Genomic DNA, 15,472 nt, shown 5'->3' with positions numbered 1-15,472 from the left:
AATCTTCTACTATAAACTTCTCTAAACCAGTTTAAATAGTTTTCAATATTACAGTATAATCTCAGCTACCCTAAAGATCACATCCTTATACAAAACTATCTTTATTTCTTTGAATTTCAGATACCAAAAGATATAATTAAATCAGATAGAACCATGCTAATAAATTAAGTTCCTGATCCCCACATAAGCTATGTATTTATCAGATACACATTCTCTATTTCTCTATCTACATTCTATCTGTGTATACCAATGTCCTTATTTAACTATAAAATTATGATGTCATTACAAAGCTGTTCTCCATAAAACCTAGAATATAAATGGCTATAATCTGGGATAAAAAATATTTATTGATGACTATTTTATATTTATTTATTTGAGGGGGGAGAACATGCGCATGGGAGGAGGGGCAGAGGGAGATGGAGAAGCAGGCACCCTGCAGAGCAGGGAGCCCAACACGATGCTTGATCCCCAGGCCCTGGGATCATAACCCAGGTGGCAAGCAGGCACTTAACTGACTGAGCCATCCAGATAACCTTATTGAGGACTATTTAATATTTATTAAATATCATTTAATATTTATTAGATAATATTAATATTTTTAAATATTCATGTTTAAAATAAGCTCAAGTTTCAGGGTGCCAGGGGCCTGGGACTGAGTCCCATGTCAGGCTCCCTGCTCAGGGAGTCTGCTTCTCCCTCTCCCTCTGCCCCTACACCTCACTTGTGCTCTTTCTCTCAAATAAAATCTTTATAAATAAATAAATAAGCTCAAGTTCCATATCCAAAGCACATGAATTACAGACACATATACATACCCAAACACTAAACTAAGGAGGACTAAGGATTCATCAAGTAGCATGTCTAGAACTTCCCAAGCACCTGCCAAAACATAATCTTCCTCCTATATTCCCTGATGTTGCTACCACCCTTCTTACCTCTCAAATTAGAAACCTGAGAACTGTCCTTAACTTGCTCTTGCCCCTCATGTCTTTACATACAGTTGGTCATCAAATACTATAAGGTCTACTCTGCATTTTTTTTCTCTGAAATTCTTTTTTCTCAATAGCCAATAGTTTTATATAGCTCAAAAATCCAAGCCCAGAAATGTTTACACTGAAAAGTCTCAGTGGAAGCATTTACACTATTACCACTCCCCTCAGACACAAATAATCCCCTTTGCAAGTTTCATGGGTATCCTTCCACTATTTCTATTAATACCAAAAGATAGCATTACTACATACACTGTTCTCCACTTGCTTTTCTTTTTTTTTTTTTTTTAAAGATTTTATTTATTTATTTGACAGACAGAGATCACAAGTAGACAGAGAGGCAGGCAGAGAGAGAGAGGGAAGCAGGCTCCCTGCTGAGCAAAGAGCCCGATGCGGGACTCGATCCCAGGACCCTGAGATCATGACCTGAGCCGAAGGCAGCGGCTTAACCCACTGAGCCACCCAGGCGCCCACCACTTGCTTTTCTTAACACATCCCGGAGATCTTTCCTATTCGCTATCTCATTTTCTTAAGCTGCTTAGTATGCTATTGTGTAGATAGGTCTTAGTTTATTATGGATGGACACTATTACTATTATATACAACACTGCATAAAACACTAACATCTGTGTAATTGTATCATTTCATTTCATGTAACTGTAGGATAAATTCCCTGAAGCAGGACTGCTGAGACAAAAGTAAATACAATTCTAATTTTGATACTTACTGTGAAATTACCCGAGTCATTTATAAATTAGTCCTCTTCTCACCGCCTTTGCCACTGCATTTTCATGCCTATATTAATGAAGTGTACCTCCTTAACTGGTTTCCTTCCTTCCCCAGCTATCGTCCTTCCTATTGTCAACTGATCATCATTATTTTAATGAATTTGTAAATATACACTATAATATTCTAACTTTAAAATTCCAAAGATTACTGAAAAAGCTAGTTCCCTCTAATCATCCCTCCTTATCTCTACTCCCAAAACCCAATCCTCTACCCATCACCCAAGAGATAAGCACTATTATCAGTTCAGGATTACCCAGACCATGATCTTTGCATTTGCACCCCTCCAAAACATAGCATTGTTCTGGGGTTTTTTTCCTTATGTATATAAATAGCCTCATATTGTATATACTGCTCTAAAACTTAGTACTCAGTATATGTCATATTCATTTCTTCAAATTATTACATTATTCCATAGTATGAATATACCAATTTACTTGGTCATTTTAGAAATGGAACCAGTTTTATTTTTCCAGTTTTTTTTTTTTTTACTACTATAAACTGCTGCAATGAACATACTTGCATGTGCTTCCTTATGCACATACTAGTGTTCCTTTAGTACAGAAAATGGGCAGGTTTGCTAGGAATACCATTTCAAATTAATGCTAACAAACTGCCCACATCAATTTACACCCCCAAGCCAATTTATAGTCCCAACAACAGCTTATAATGTTTATTATTTCCTCACAATACAGCCAATTTTAACATTGGCAAGCTTTTAAAATTTTGTATTAACTTTTGTTTTAATATGTATCTCTCAAATTACTAGTAAGATTGCATAATTTTCCAAATATTTGTTGGCCATTTGTATTTCCTCGTCTGAAACTACCTGTTGGTATACTTGTTTTTCTATGTCACTCTTTCTTTGTAGAAGAGCATCATTCATATATAGTTCTTATTTGTTATATGTGTTACAAATACTCCTCTCAGTCTATTCGAAATTTCTGTATTTTGAACACTGTCATAAAGTCTTACACTGTGGTTTGGTCAAATTAATCAAATTTATCAAAATATCTTCCTAAAACATAACAATCATGTATTCTAACAACCTACAGAATACAGAATTTAACCATATGTATATTTAACTTGAAGTGAAATTTAAATAGTTGGCCCCCTACCATTCTATTTCATAAACATAAATTCCAGAATTACCCTGAACTGTGAATCTCCTATTTCCTCAGTACATCTCCATTCTCAAATGCTTCTTACAGAGTAAACTTAACACTGCAATGAGTAAAAGTTTAATGTTAAAAAAAACTTTCTGGTACAACATAGCCTATAAATGTAAGCCAACTTCCTCTAGGGCACAGTTGAGGAAACAGCAATGTATTTCATCATGTGAGGAAAAAACTGGCTGCATTGGACTTATTGAGAGACGGTATCTCTACTTCGCATGTAGCAACTTCCTACAATGCATTTCAGACCTTTCTCGATCTGGCCAGTGCCTCACTCAAGCCTCATAACTCACCACCACTTGCCACTTGCATTTATACTCCAACAATACGGTTACCTATAATTACCCCTACATCCTATTGTTTTGTTACACCATTCCTTTATGTGTTATCCTGCCTGAGAAATCTTCTCTTTAGAGAAGATTTAGAAGATTTTCCCTGACCACCTAAAATAGCAACCATCTCCCAAGTTACCCCACCACATACTTATATTCTTCCTCTAAAACTCAGTTCAGACATTACCTCCTCCAACAAGCTCCCGCTGACCTTTTCAGCAAAAAGAATTAATCATTTCTCTATTTTGCCATTGTGCCCTGAACCTTTCATTAATACGTGGATTCCACTCTGTTACAAGGATTTGTTTACAAGCTCTCCTCTCCTATAAGCCTCAGGAAGTCAGGCCCAATTTATCTTATTCTTATGTATTTAGTATTCAGCAGTTTCTCGTGTCCCATTCAATAGCTATTTGCCAATTAAACAAGTCCTCTCTATTCAGCAGTTAACATTAAAAACCTATACACAAAATAATTGAAATCATGATCTTTAACTGAAGATATTTCACAACCTGGAAGAATATGTGGATTATAATAAAAGCAGTTTGTAGTTTTTTTCTTTTTGAGTTTTTAACTGTGAAATGATTTAGTGGGCTAAAGCCAACATTTTAAAAAATACCAGCATATAACAAATGTTAATAAAGGTATGTTGTTTCATGAAACCTTTGTTCCAGTCACACACATGCGTGCACGCACACACACACAAACAATGTGTATATACGTTATTGATGCAAAATACATTTTTTACTGTAGGTCACAGTAAAAAAAAAATAACTTGAAAGCTATTTCCATTGTTGCTACATGGGTTCAGAGAAGCTTTAAATCAACAAACAAAAATACGTAGTCAAGGAAGGTTTCTTCAATGAAAGACAACATTTGGAGCAGTCTAGCTCTCCACTACCTCTAATCTCACCTATCACTCCCCCTTATTCATTTTGCTGGAGGCACACAAGCCTCAGGAATTATTCCAACAAGCCAAACATGCTTTCACCTCAAGGTCTTAAACATGTTTCTTTGGCCCAGAAAGCTCCTTAAAGAACTCCATCATTTACTCCCTCATTCCAGGACACCCAAAGAGAGCTTTCCCTGACCACCTAAAATAGCAACCATCTCCCACCATTCTAACCCATTATCCAGTTTTATTCCTTTTCATGCCACTCGTTACCACCTGATATTTACCATGCACTTCCTTTCCCCTCCTCCCTAATGCCAGCCCCAAGAACATAGACTGTCTTCTGTATTCATTACTATATTACCAGAGATTAGGGCAGTACAGGCATAAAGCAAACACTTCCGAATAGGTCATGACAGGCCTATCAAGGAAAAGGAAAAGGAAGAACACAGGGAGTTGTACCTGAGCATGGTATATTACAGAGGAAACAAGACTCAAGTAAGGGTGAAGAAGCCAAACATGAAAGGTTTGAAAGTCAGAAAGCAGAGTTTGGACTTTATTCTGCAGACAATTGGAAGTCAATGTTCTGAGCAAACGGTGATCCATTCAAACATTTATCCAGTACAAGTTCAATTCACTTTGCTTGGCACAATGGAGAGCGCAAAGGTCAACAGCACATGTTCTCTCCACTGGCTGTTCAGGTTTAAAAGCAGTGGGTTCAAAAAAAGTTTTAGGAAAATTATTCTAGCAGTCATGTGCAAGATGGATTGGAAGAAGAGACTCCAAAGTGAAAATGGGAAATAAGAGGCACTGCAGAGCCTCAAGACAAACTAAGACCCAGTAATCTAAAGAATTGTGCTAATGGATATAAATAATAACAGAAACATGTATTACAAAAACTTTACAATTTAAATATGATAATTTATTACCAAACCATTGCAGAGAACAACTGAAGTGATCAGAGAGGAAAAGTGTGGCAAGATTCCTAGAAAAGCACAAGAATCCTCTTCCTTCTATTCAGTTCACAAAATAAGATGAAAGAATAGACTCATTGTGGTGATGATGAAAAAAAAATGTGCAAATGTGTACTCTATTTGCTTTTTCAATTAAGTAGAAATCAATGTCATTTTTTTTTAAAGATTTTATTTATTTATTTGACAGAGATCGCAAGTAGGCAGAGAGGCAGGCAGAGATAGAGAGGAGGAAGCAGGCTCCCCGCAGAGAGCCCGACGCAGGGCTCGATCCCAGGACCCTGGGATCATGACCTGAACCGAAGGCAGAGGCTTTAACCCACTGAGCCATCCAGGCGCCCCTCAATGTCATCTTTTGAGAGAGAGGAAGAAGATACAAGATAACAGAAAAATGTGAGATTAATAAAATAATGGCCAAGAATAGCAAGGGCCCATTGGGAACTGTTCAGCATAAATTCATAATGGCCAAGAAATTCTTTGGAATCACTCACCTTCCTCCATAAATATGCTGACCTGGGTGGGGGGCGCAGGGGAAGAGACAGATGGTAGAAAGATTTGACAACAGGTAAATATGAAAGATGTGACTGGTGTCAAGTTCTGTCAAGTATGTATCTAACCCACATAGCAATAAATGGAGAGAAGCTGAGAGTCTGTATGAAAGAAATGGCTCAAGGCATGGGTGGAGTAATCACAAGGGCAAAGATGTAAGAGTTCATACATACCAGTTAGGATGTAAGGGCAATTTTTCAGATCATTCCTTTAAACACCATACTGTTTGCTAAGGTCTGAATGATTATGTCTCTTACCCACCCCCTCAAATTTGTATGTTGAACTCCTAATGGCCAAAGTGATGGTATTAGGAGGGAGGATGTTTGGGAGGTGATTAGGTCATGAGGAAGGATCATTAAGATTTATGCCCTTATAAAAAGAAAACTGAGAGAGCTCCCATGCCCCTTCCTCCATGTGAGGATACAACAGAGAAGCCTGCAACTGGAAGAGGGTCCTTATCACCAACCATGCTTGCACCTTGATCGTGGACATCCCAGCTTTCAGAGAACGGAGAGGGGAAAAAAAATGTTGTTTATAAGCTACCAAGCCTCCAGCTTTTTATTATAGCGGCTCGAACTAAGGCACTGTTTAAATTTTTTTCTTCTGTCTGGATACATGGTAAGTGCTGTAGACACAAAGTGAGTACAGGAATCAGAAGGGCTGCACAGCCAATAATTTTAACATGAGAGGAAGTGACCTAATTCCAATGTTCAGATCTATAATTAGTATTATGACTTAGGATAAATATCCACCTCAGTTCCCACATCTACAAAATGGGAGAGCACGTTAAACAGAGGTACCATAGTGGCCTCCACTCACCTCCTACAAAAAATTACTGCTGTAGTAAACCAAGTTACCATACAGTAACAGTACTACTGCATATTTACCCAAAGAATACAAAAACACCAATTCAAAAGGACATATGCACCCCTATGTTTATAGCAGCATTATTAACAACAGCCAAATTATGGAAGCAGCCCAAGCATCCATTGACTGATGACTGGATAAAGATGATATGGAGGGGTGTGTGTGTGTGTGTATCCACACACACACACACACACACTATATATATATATGTGTACATATATATGTGTGCACATATATATACGTGTGTACATATATATTTTTTCCAATGGAATATTATTCAGCCATAAAAAAGAATGAAATCTTGCTATTTGCAGTGACATGGATGGAGCTAGAGAGTATAATACTAGGTAAGATAAGTCAGAGAAAGACAACTACCATACTATTTCACTCATATGTGGAATTCAAAAAAAAAAAAAAAAGTAAGCAAAGGGAAATAGAGAGAGACAAACCAAGAAACAAACTCTTAATTATAGAGAACAATCTGATGGTTACCAGAGGAGAGGCAAATAGGGGAATGGGTTAAATCAGTGATACAGATTAAGAAGCGCACTTGTTTTTATGAGCACAGGGTGATAACTATTAAATTACTATAGTACACCTGAAACTATAACACTGTATGTTAACTGGAATTTAAAACTTAAATTAAAAAGAAAAAAAAAAGAAATGTCTTGTTCCTCAAGTGTAATGAAACAGAAAAAAAGCTAATTGGGTTAGAGGAACTCTCAAGCCTTTTCTAGAAAAATACAACACTAGGTAATAGAATCAACAATATTGGTAGAGGTTTAGCATAATTTATAATAAAAAGAAATAGAAGCACTCATTTTATTTTCTAATTTTTAAATTACCATGGATTATAAAGCTATATAATAACATGAAAAGGTATATGTTCTAACATTAAAATAAAATAGGACTTAAAATTTAATAAATATCCTACAGATTCCTCACCTGCAATTCCAAAATACAAAAACTCTTGGGTGGCAAAACCTTACCTGCACTGACATGAAGCACTGACAGTTTTTACCCACTTTGGTATAAACCTTCATATGTGTTGCTGCAGAAATAGTAATGTGTTTGAAGTGGACTGGACTCTGTCAAAAGCTTACATTACTATCTTGCCTATATTCAAAAAATTCTTAATTCCAAAAACTATTAGACCCCAAGGGTTTTAGTGGGCTATGATCCTATAATAATAATTGCTAACATTTGCTGAGCTATTAAAATGTGTGTCAGACACTGTTCTGATCACTTTATATGCAGTAACTCATTTAATCCTCCCAAGCACCAAAACGTAGTTATTATAATTACCCAATTTTACAAAGGAGCAAACTGAGGCAGAGCGATTAAGTAAATTGCCTAATGTCACAAAGCCAGAGAGTGACTAAGCTGGGATGAATACAATATTTAAAATATTACACAGAAGAGGGAGAAAACACAAAATTGAGAAGTGATTAATGATAGAATGGTAGGAGTCCATGACTGTTTTCTCTACCCAACTAATATATTACTTCTACAATGGCAAGGAGTCAAACTTAAAAAAACACAAAACACTTCATGTGCTTACAAATTCTCATTTATGTGCAATTCCTAAGTCAAACTGCATAAAGTACAGTATAAAATCCAAGCTTCTCAGTTTATGTTAATCTTTAATTTCTTATTGAAATATGACATTTTAATATGCTCTTGATTATAATTAATACATAAAAATATATATTCACTGTAGAAGTCAGAGAATTTGGATAAGCAGAAAGAAAATAATCACTTATAAAACTCCACTCAGAGATAACCACTTAACAATTTGGCATATATCCTTCCAGACATCAATACATTTTTCCTTTGAACAATGCAGGGCTGAGGGGTACAGATACCCACCCACCCATACTCACATACATAGAGTTGACTTTTCTCTCCCCAGAAACTTAATTATTAATAGCCTACTGGCACTAGAAGCTTTACCAATAACATAGACAATGGATTAATACATATTCTGTATATGTGTTATACACTGTATTCTTACAGTAAGGCAAGCCACAGGAAAGGAAATGTTAGGAAAAAAATTAAGAGAACATACACTTACAGCACTCTACTGTATTTGTCCAAAAAAAAAAAAAAAAAAAAAAAGGCCTGTGTATAAGTGGACCCATGCAGTTCAAAGCCCTATTGTTCAAGGATCAACTGTATATTTGTTTTTTAACCAAAACGGAATTGGTTTTAAAACTTTTTTGCTTGACATATACCAAGACATCTCTTCATGTCTTCACGTTCTTCTAACATCATTTTAACTGCTAGGCACTATTCACCCCACTGTGAATATATATCCTAACAATCACTGTGACCAAGATTACTGACTCTAGAGTCAAACTGCTTGGATCCAAGCTCTGGCTCTATCACATACTAACTCTGCTACCTTAGGCAAGCTACCTCATTTCCCTATGGCTGTTTTCTCTGCTGAAAAATGGAGGATAATATTATCTACTTCATATGATTAATGTGGGAGCAGGGTCAAATGTTAATACACAGCTTTTACTATCAACAGTGCTGCAATCAGAATGCTCACAGCTAAATCTCTGCACACATCCTTATTTCATCAAGATAAATTCCCTTAAATGAGAATTTCCATGTCAGAAGATATGCCCATTGTTGAGTCTCCCAAATTACAGTGGGTTTTTTATTTATTTCAGATTTTATTTATTTGAGAGAGCAAGAGAGAGAGAGAAGGACCAGGAGGGGGTGAAGGGCAGAGAGAGGGAGAGGCAGACTCCCCACCAAGCAGGGAGTGGGGCTCGGTCTCCATCCTGGAACTCCCGGAAGGCAGATACTTAACAGACTGAGCCCTCAGGCACCCCTACAGCTGGGTTTAAAGCTCTCATCAAATAGCTCTCTCACTTAAAATTTATTTCTCTTTAACCAAGAAGGTGAAAACTATGATCATTCCTCATTCTGCATATCAATTCCTCCACCCTAGAATCCCTAACCTGAACATCTTCAGTGAAAACTTAGAGCCTATCACCCCAACCCAACCTTTACATGTTTCCTGTTTCGTGGAAATTTATCTTGAAAGACTACTGAAATCCTCCTTCTACTACCCATGCATCCTAGTTCTTTCTAGGCAGATCAAACCTGATCTGTGTGACAGATGTCTAAATTTAAAGATAGCTATCCTTCCTTAGATGAGCTTCTTTCTCTTCTTTGAGCCAAACATCGAATTTTTCAGCCCTTCCTCCTTTCTTCGTGTCCATTCTCCCCATGATCAAGGTCCTCTGGATATGCTCTATAGTTCAGTGCTCTTCAAACCGGAGTGTCTATCACCTGAGGAACTTGGGGAAAATATGGTGGCCTATGTCCCAGCTATGCTACTCAAGCTTGGGGCTCCGTGTTCTTGCTCTGCAGGTGATTCTGATAAAAAGTCTGAGAATTGATACAAGGGCCCACACATAATGTGACAGTATGCTACCAAAAAAGCCGGCACAATAAAGATAACACAATATAATTAACCCAGGTATAATACAACAAATACAAAGTAAAGTGTGGCTAAATACCTGCTCTCTCTTTCCAGAGGGAGACCATGCAGCACAGGAGCGGGAGTGGCAGAAGGAGAGGGAGAATCTCAAGCCGACTCCACCATGAGACTCCACCACTGCACGGAGTCAGACCTGTGGCTCCATTTCACCACACCCAGATTATGACCTGAGTCGAGATGAAGAGTCAAACCCTTAACCTAAGACTGAGCCACCATGTGCCCCAATACCTGTTCTATGTGTTCTACCAACTTCAAAATGACATTTACTTTTTAAAAAATTATACCATAATGTTGATTCACATTAAATGTAGTTAAAATGATCGAGTCTTATTGTATTTGTGCTTTAGCATCTTGGGCCCTAACTGCTAGCCTTTCCAATTATTCCCATTAAAAGGTAAGAGAACCAAGACAAAGAGTTTCAAATTCCTATTTCTAAATATATCAATGGCTCTGCATTATGATTTACCTTCAGTGGAGAAATCATTTCAAGCTTTAGCCTCTACACTTACCTCATGGACATACTTAACCTAAATGAAAATATACTAACTAGCCCACCAACAACTGACCTGAAAGGTAACCGCACAACACATCTTCTATATGTAAAGCACTGTTGTCCACACACCGGGGAAACAGTCCTTAATATTAGCAGACATACCTTCTAAAGAGCATAATGGAACAAACAACTTCAAAAAAGTTTAATACCAAGATAGACATATTAATACTATAGAAACCTACGATTACTAGTTGGAAAGCTCTGGTGCCAAAGAAACGATACTCATTAGAAAACTAAGTTACCCTGATCTTAACATTTTGTTTCTGTTTGCTTCTTAATGTTTATGAGATAGAAAGGAGATGGACCCATTAGTGAGTTCACCCACACTCAGACTACTTGCAAAGGGAACTGCACCCTCAAAAATATACTCTCAAAATAAATACATGATTCAAAATTTCATGTAATGTCTTCTGAATTTCCTGACCTGTTTGCTTTACCTGTCACTATTCCTAACTTAGGAGGGACTCAAGAGGGGGGGAGCAAAGCAGGGGGAGGGGTGCATTCTACAGATGAGGTCCATCATGAATACATCTTAGAGATGCTGAGAAAAGGGAGACAAGTAAAATTAACCAAGATCAAATTTGATATTTATTTTCATTTGCATAGCGAACATCAAAAATACACCTGGCATTTTCAAACAATTATGTCAAGAATGACCAGATGCTTCCTGTTGATGGAACAGTAGAGAACTACAGTCTGACAGAATCAAAGTAGAGTCCACAGAAACAACTGGAAATGAATTTAGCTTCATTTCAAAACCATTAATTCAAAGTATGGCCTTAACATTTTCACACATTTACAGTGTTACTGGCCTCCAACCTAAAATACCCAGATTGACTGAAAGAGAGAACTCAAACTCTAAGTTAGGAGAGTTAACTCTAAAGGTATGTATACGCATTACAAAAGTATTGTTTGACCAAATGTTTCACTGCAGGATTCCTTTTAAATCTGCAGCTCCTGCAGTGCTTTGACGTATCCTATCTTCAAATATTACTTTTACACACTAGTTTTCACAAGCACATCTAAAATGAAATTCAAATTTTACTTGCATACATAACTAAGTTGTGGAATTAAAAATTAAGTTCAGTCACTTAAAGTATTTGCAAATGTTCTTAAATCTCCAGGATCATATGCAGATTACACAATCTTTACTTTTAATACTGTTTATCCATCTAAACCCCAAACTCAAAAAAAAGCACAAGAAGAAAGTACAGAAATCAACCCTATCCATATTTTCTAAATGGGTCTTGTATAATATCCTATTTGACTTGTATGGTAAGAGGATAGAAATGACAAATCTCTCAGTTTAAAAAAAAAAAAAAGGCATAATCATACAACGGAGTTTTGGGAGTTTGCCAGAGGTTACCTGGTATGATACCACAACAGACTTAATGCAGCAGACTTAAGAATCTACATGTCTTCTATTAAACCAGACATCTAAGACTTACAGAAATGCAAAATAATGTCACTCTTACCTAATATGTCACTGTATTAACATGCAATGAATTTTTCTTTCTGCTGTTATTTGAGGGGAAATATTTAAAAAGAGGAAAATTAAGAAAAAACGCATAAAGCCATCTTTAATTTCCTTAAATTCAGACTCTGAACCTGAAAGTGGAAGTGTCAACGCGGATGGTTATAGGTCAGTGCAAAGAAATTTAAATTATGCTGGGTGGGTCTCAATGTGAAATAACTATCTGCAAAAAGAATTTTTGACCACTAACATGTGCATTATAAATTACAGTGCATCTTTAATCCTGGAATGGAAAATTACTTTACAAGGATCATTTTCCTTACTACATCAAAACATTTTCCAGATAAAAATTATACTTCATAAAGTAACTTGCCTGAATCGAGACAGCAAATCAGTGTTCGGAGAAAGCACTTAAAATATTTCCACATTTCCAAGCCCCCTTCCAAAGTACTGTTGTGGTCGCTACCCCTCCTTTGAACAGATGTCTGCTCGCCACAGTCCAATCAGGTTTAAGGCAAGAGTATGTGTACTGAAAACAAGCTTAAAGTGGGAAAACACACACAAAGCAGGCCTATATAATTCCTTTGGTTTCAGTTTTCACGATGCACCCCCGAGGCTATGCACGCTGATTCAACACGGCAGGACAGCTTCAACGTAGCACACTAAATACACACTGATTAACTGTGTCCGGACAGAAATGACCTGGCAAAATTCTCAACTTTTTCCTGAAGCCGAGCACCCGCAGATCCCGCCGGCCAAGTCCCAAGTGCGTAAGTCCCGAGCATCCAGAGCGGCGGGCTTTGTCCCCTCAGAGACTTGAGTCCCCGAGGTCGTGGCAGTAGCCGCGAGCGGCCCCGCGCGGGCCGGGCCGGCCCTCCGCTTAACCCTGTCCGGGCCAGGCGCTCCCGCCGCGGCCCGAGCGCCTCCCGGCCGCGCAGGCCCCACAACACAGCGCGCCCTGGGCCGGCCGCCCCCGCCGCCCCTTCCCGGTTCCGGAGAGGCCGGTGGGGCCGCCAGGCCGCCCAGACAAAGAGGCCGGCAGTTCCCGGGGTGGCGGGCAGCGAGGCCGGGCCGAGCCGCCTCAGCCTGTCTCCCTCCCGCGCCCGCCCACCTCCCGCCTCCCGGCGCCCGCAGAGCCCCCGCCGCCCCCGGCTCGACCCCATCCCCGCCCCGGGGCCGCCGCTCCGGCCAGGGCCGGCTGGGAGGCCTCGGCGCGCCGGGGCCGAGGAGGGGGCGGCGGCCGCCACCATGTCTGCCCGCCCCTCCCAGAAGCGGGGTGCCCAGCGGACAAAGCGCGGCGGCGGCGCGGGCGGAGCGGGCGCCCAGGCCGACCCCGCCGACCCCCGCGGAATAAGCGGGGCCAGGAGCCCCGGAAACCCGGCGCCTTAATGCAATAAACAGGAAATCGCGGGGATGATCTGGGTTCCGGGGGAAGTGGAATTATTTTTTACCAGCGAAGAGATCAACTTCCACATCCGGTGGTAACAGGGCCCTACACAGACCCGCACTGACCTGGAAAAGCTTCGGGAGCGGCGACGGGGGAGCAGCAGGAGGTGTTGCGGGGACCCGAGGCGCCTCGTACCCGGCCGGGCTGACGCGGCCCCGCTACACACAAAGCGCTTCAGCTGCACAGGGCGCTATTTTCCGAAAATGCCGCGTCTGGTCGGCGCCCAAAATCCCCACCGAAAAGTCCCCCGTGCTGCGCGCGGAGGGACACATGGTGTGCGAGTGAGTCAAAGCTCCCAGCATCCCTCCCGGACCCGGCCCCTGTCAAGCCCGCGCCTGAGCCTTTCCGCCCTTGCCCTCCGCAGCAGATCGCTCTCCCACTCCCTCCCCGACCCCATTCTGGCGGGGGGGAAGGGGCGACAGAATCTGATTTTTGTTTTTAACGGATGGAGAGGAATATGCCATTTGTAGAGCCAGAGCCACACAAAGAAAGCGGCGGAATGATCCGCTCTCGGCGACCGCAAGTCCCGGCTCGCCCGGCGCCTGCGCGGCACGGGGGTGGGCGCTGTGGCCGGCCATGTGCGCGGCGGAGCTCCCCGGCTGGCGGCCGAGCCTTCCCGCCTCTTTCTGCGGGGGCTGGCAGTTGGGAAACTAAAGTCCGTGTTCCTCCCTTCGTAGCTCTGCGGCGTGACGGCTGAGAGAGGGGGAATCCGAGCTCCGAGGCTAAGCTGAGCCGCCTAGCAGAGTGCTGGGAGACGGAAAGGTGGCCAGGAAGCTAGGATTTAACTTAAAGTGCCTCTAGATTCATCTAGGCCGAGTGGCACAGGAGTAGCGGTTGAGGTACGAGGGGAGGAACGAAGGATGGTCCTTCTCATCGCTTACACTGAGCATTCAGGTTCACGACGAAGATGTAGTTATTTCTGTAGCTTTTTTTTTTTTTTTTTTTAACATGCCGGTGGTGTCGCAGGTGTCTCATACTTAATAGACCCGAGTAACTGCTCACCGAATTGCCTTGGATTTCTGTCACCTCAGAGGTAGAGGTCTGTTTTTTCATGGCTGCAATGTCAAGATTTTTGTGGTGGTGTATTTTATTAAGGCAGGTGCAAAAGTTTGGAGATAGTCTTTGGAAATTCATTTACTTGAGATGATTTGCTAAGAAACCCAACACATTGGTGTGTTTTTAACAGGTGAGCCTGGAAATAACTTTCTCACGTGGCTTTCCCAAGCTGCTAACTTGCAGCTTCTGGCTTCCTATAGTTAGGAGTTGGGAATATCTGAGACAGCGCCAAGAGTTTAATCCAGCAATGTTTGCAAGCTTAAGTGAAATCCATATTACCCATTGATTTTGTGTGGCCTCAGAAAAGTAATTTTCTCTCTCCAGTTATCCTTTTGTGATACCGAGATGGTAAAGGTTGTAAAGTCTTTGTGTAACTTATTAAAGCAATTGGCCTGAAAGAGAAGCAAAGTAAATGTTATAGGAGCCCTATTGTTTTCTTTTGATACAGTATTTTCAGTGCTTCGGTTGGTTAAAATTTGTCAAATTTTTGATAGCCTGTGCTGTTTTGTTTTGTTTTTTTTTTAAACACTGAGTTTATTTGAGTAAACATTGAGCTAATGATTGCTATGGAATCCTTGCCCTCATTGATCTTATACTGTAGACTGCAGACAAGTAAATAGGTATCATCAGTAGTGTAATGAGGGTAAACTGCTGAATACTGTGAAGTCTCCTAGAGAAGAAATCCCTTACTCACCTGGGATGGAGGAATGAAATGGGACTGGAGAAGCAATTAGCTTTAATAAGGGAATTGGAGAAGAGCCTTCTAGACAGAAGAAGCAATACATACAAAGGTTAGGAGGCAAAGTTTGGAGAGATTGCCGAGTAAAGAAGATAATGCTGTTTCAGGAGTGCCTAGAGTTGTTCCTGA

At 40.4% G+C, this 15,472-nt stretch overlaps 1 protein-coding gene across 7 annotated transcripts in view; it reads right to left on the bottom strand.

Moving 5' to 3' along the window:
- GABPB1 (GA binding protein transcription factor subunit beta 1) overlaps positions 1–13,843 on the bottom strand; it is a 67,237-nt gene extending 53,394 nt beyond the window's left edge. For 2 of the 7 annotated variants that reach the window (XM_032856510.1, XM_032856515.1), the window contains exon 1: positions 13,553–13,575. The gene's annotated coding sequence lies outside the window, so the exon portion shown is untranslated. Of the gene's footprint in view, positions 1–12,474; positions 12,808–13,552; positions 13,576–13,613 lie in introns of those variants that run through there. The other 5 variants (XM_032856509.1, XM_032856513.1, XM_032856511.1 and 2 more) reach the window with 4 other exon arrangements.
- Positions 13,844–15,472: the final 1,629 nt, after the last annotated feature.

The sequence above is a fragment of the Lontra canadensis genome, unplaced genomic scaffold (assembly GCF_010015895.1).
Source record: "Lontra canadensis isolate GAN:19392208 unplaced genomic scaffold, GSC_riverotter_1.0 scaffold12, whole genome shotgun sequence".
NCBI classification, from domain to species: Eukaryota; Metazoa; Chordata; class Mammalia; order Carnivora; family Mustelidae; genus Lontra; species Lontra canadensis.
The sequence above is the reverse complement of the archived record's forward strand: the minus strand, read 5'-3'. Positions and strand labels throughout refer to the sequence as shown.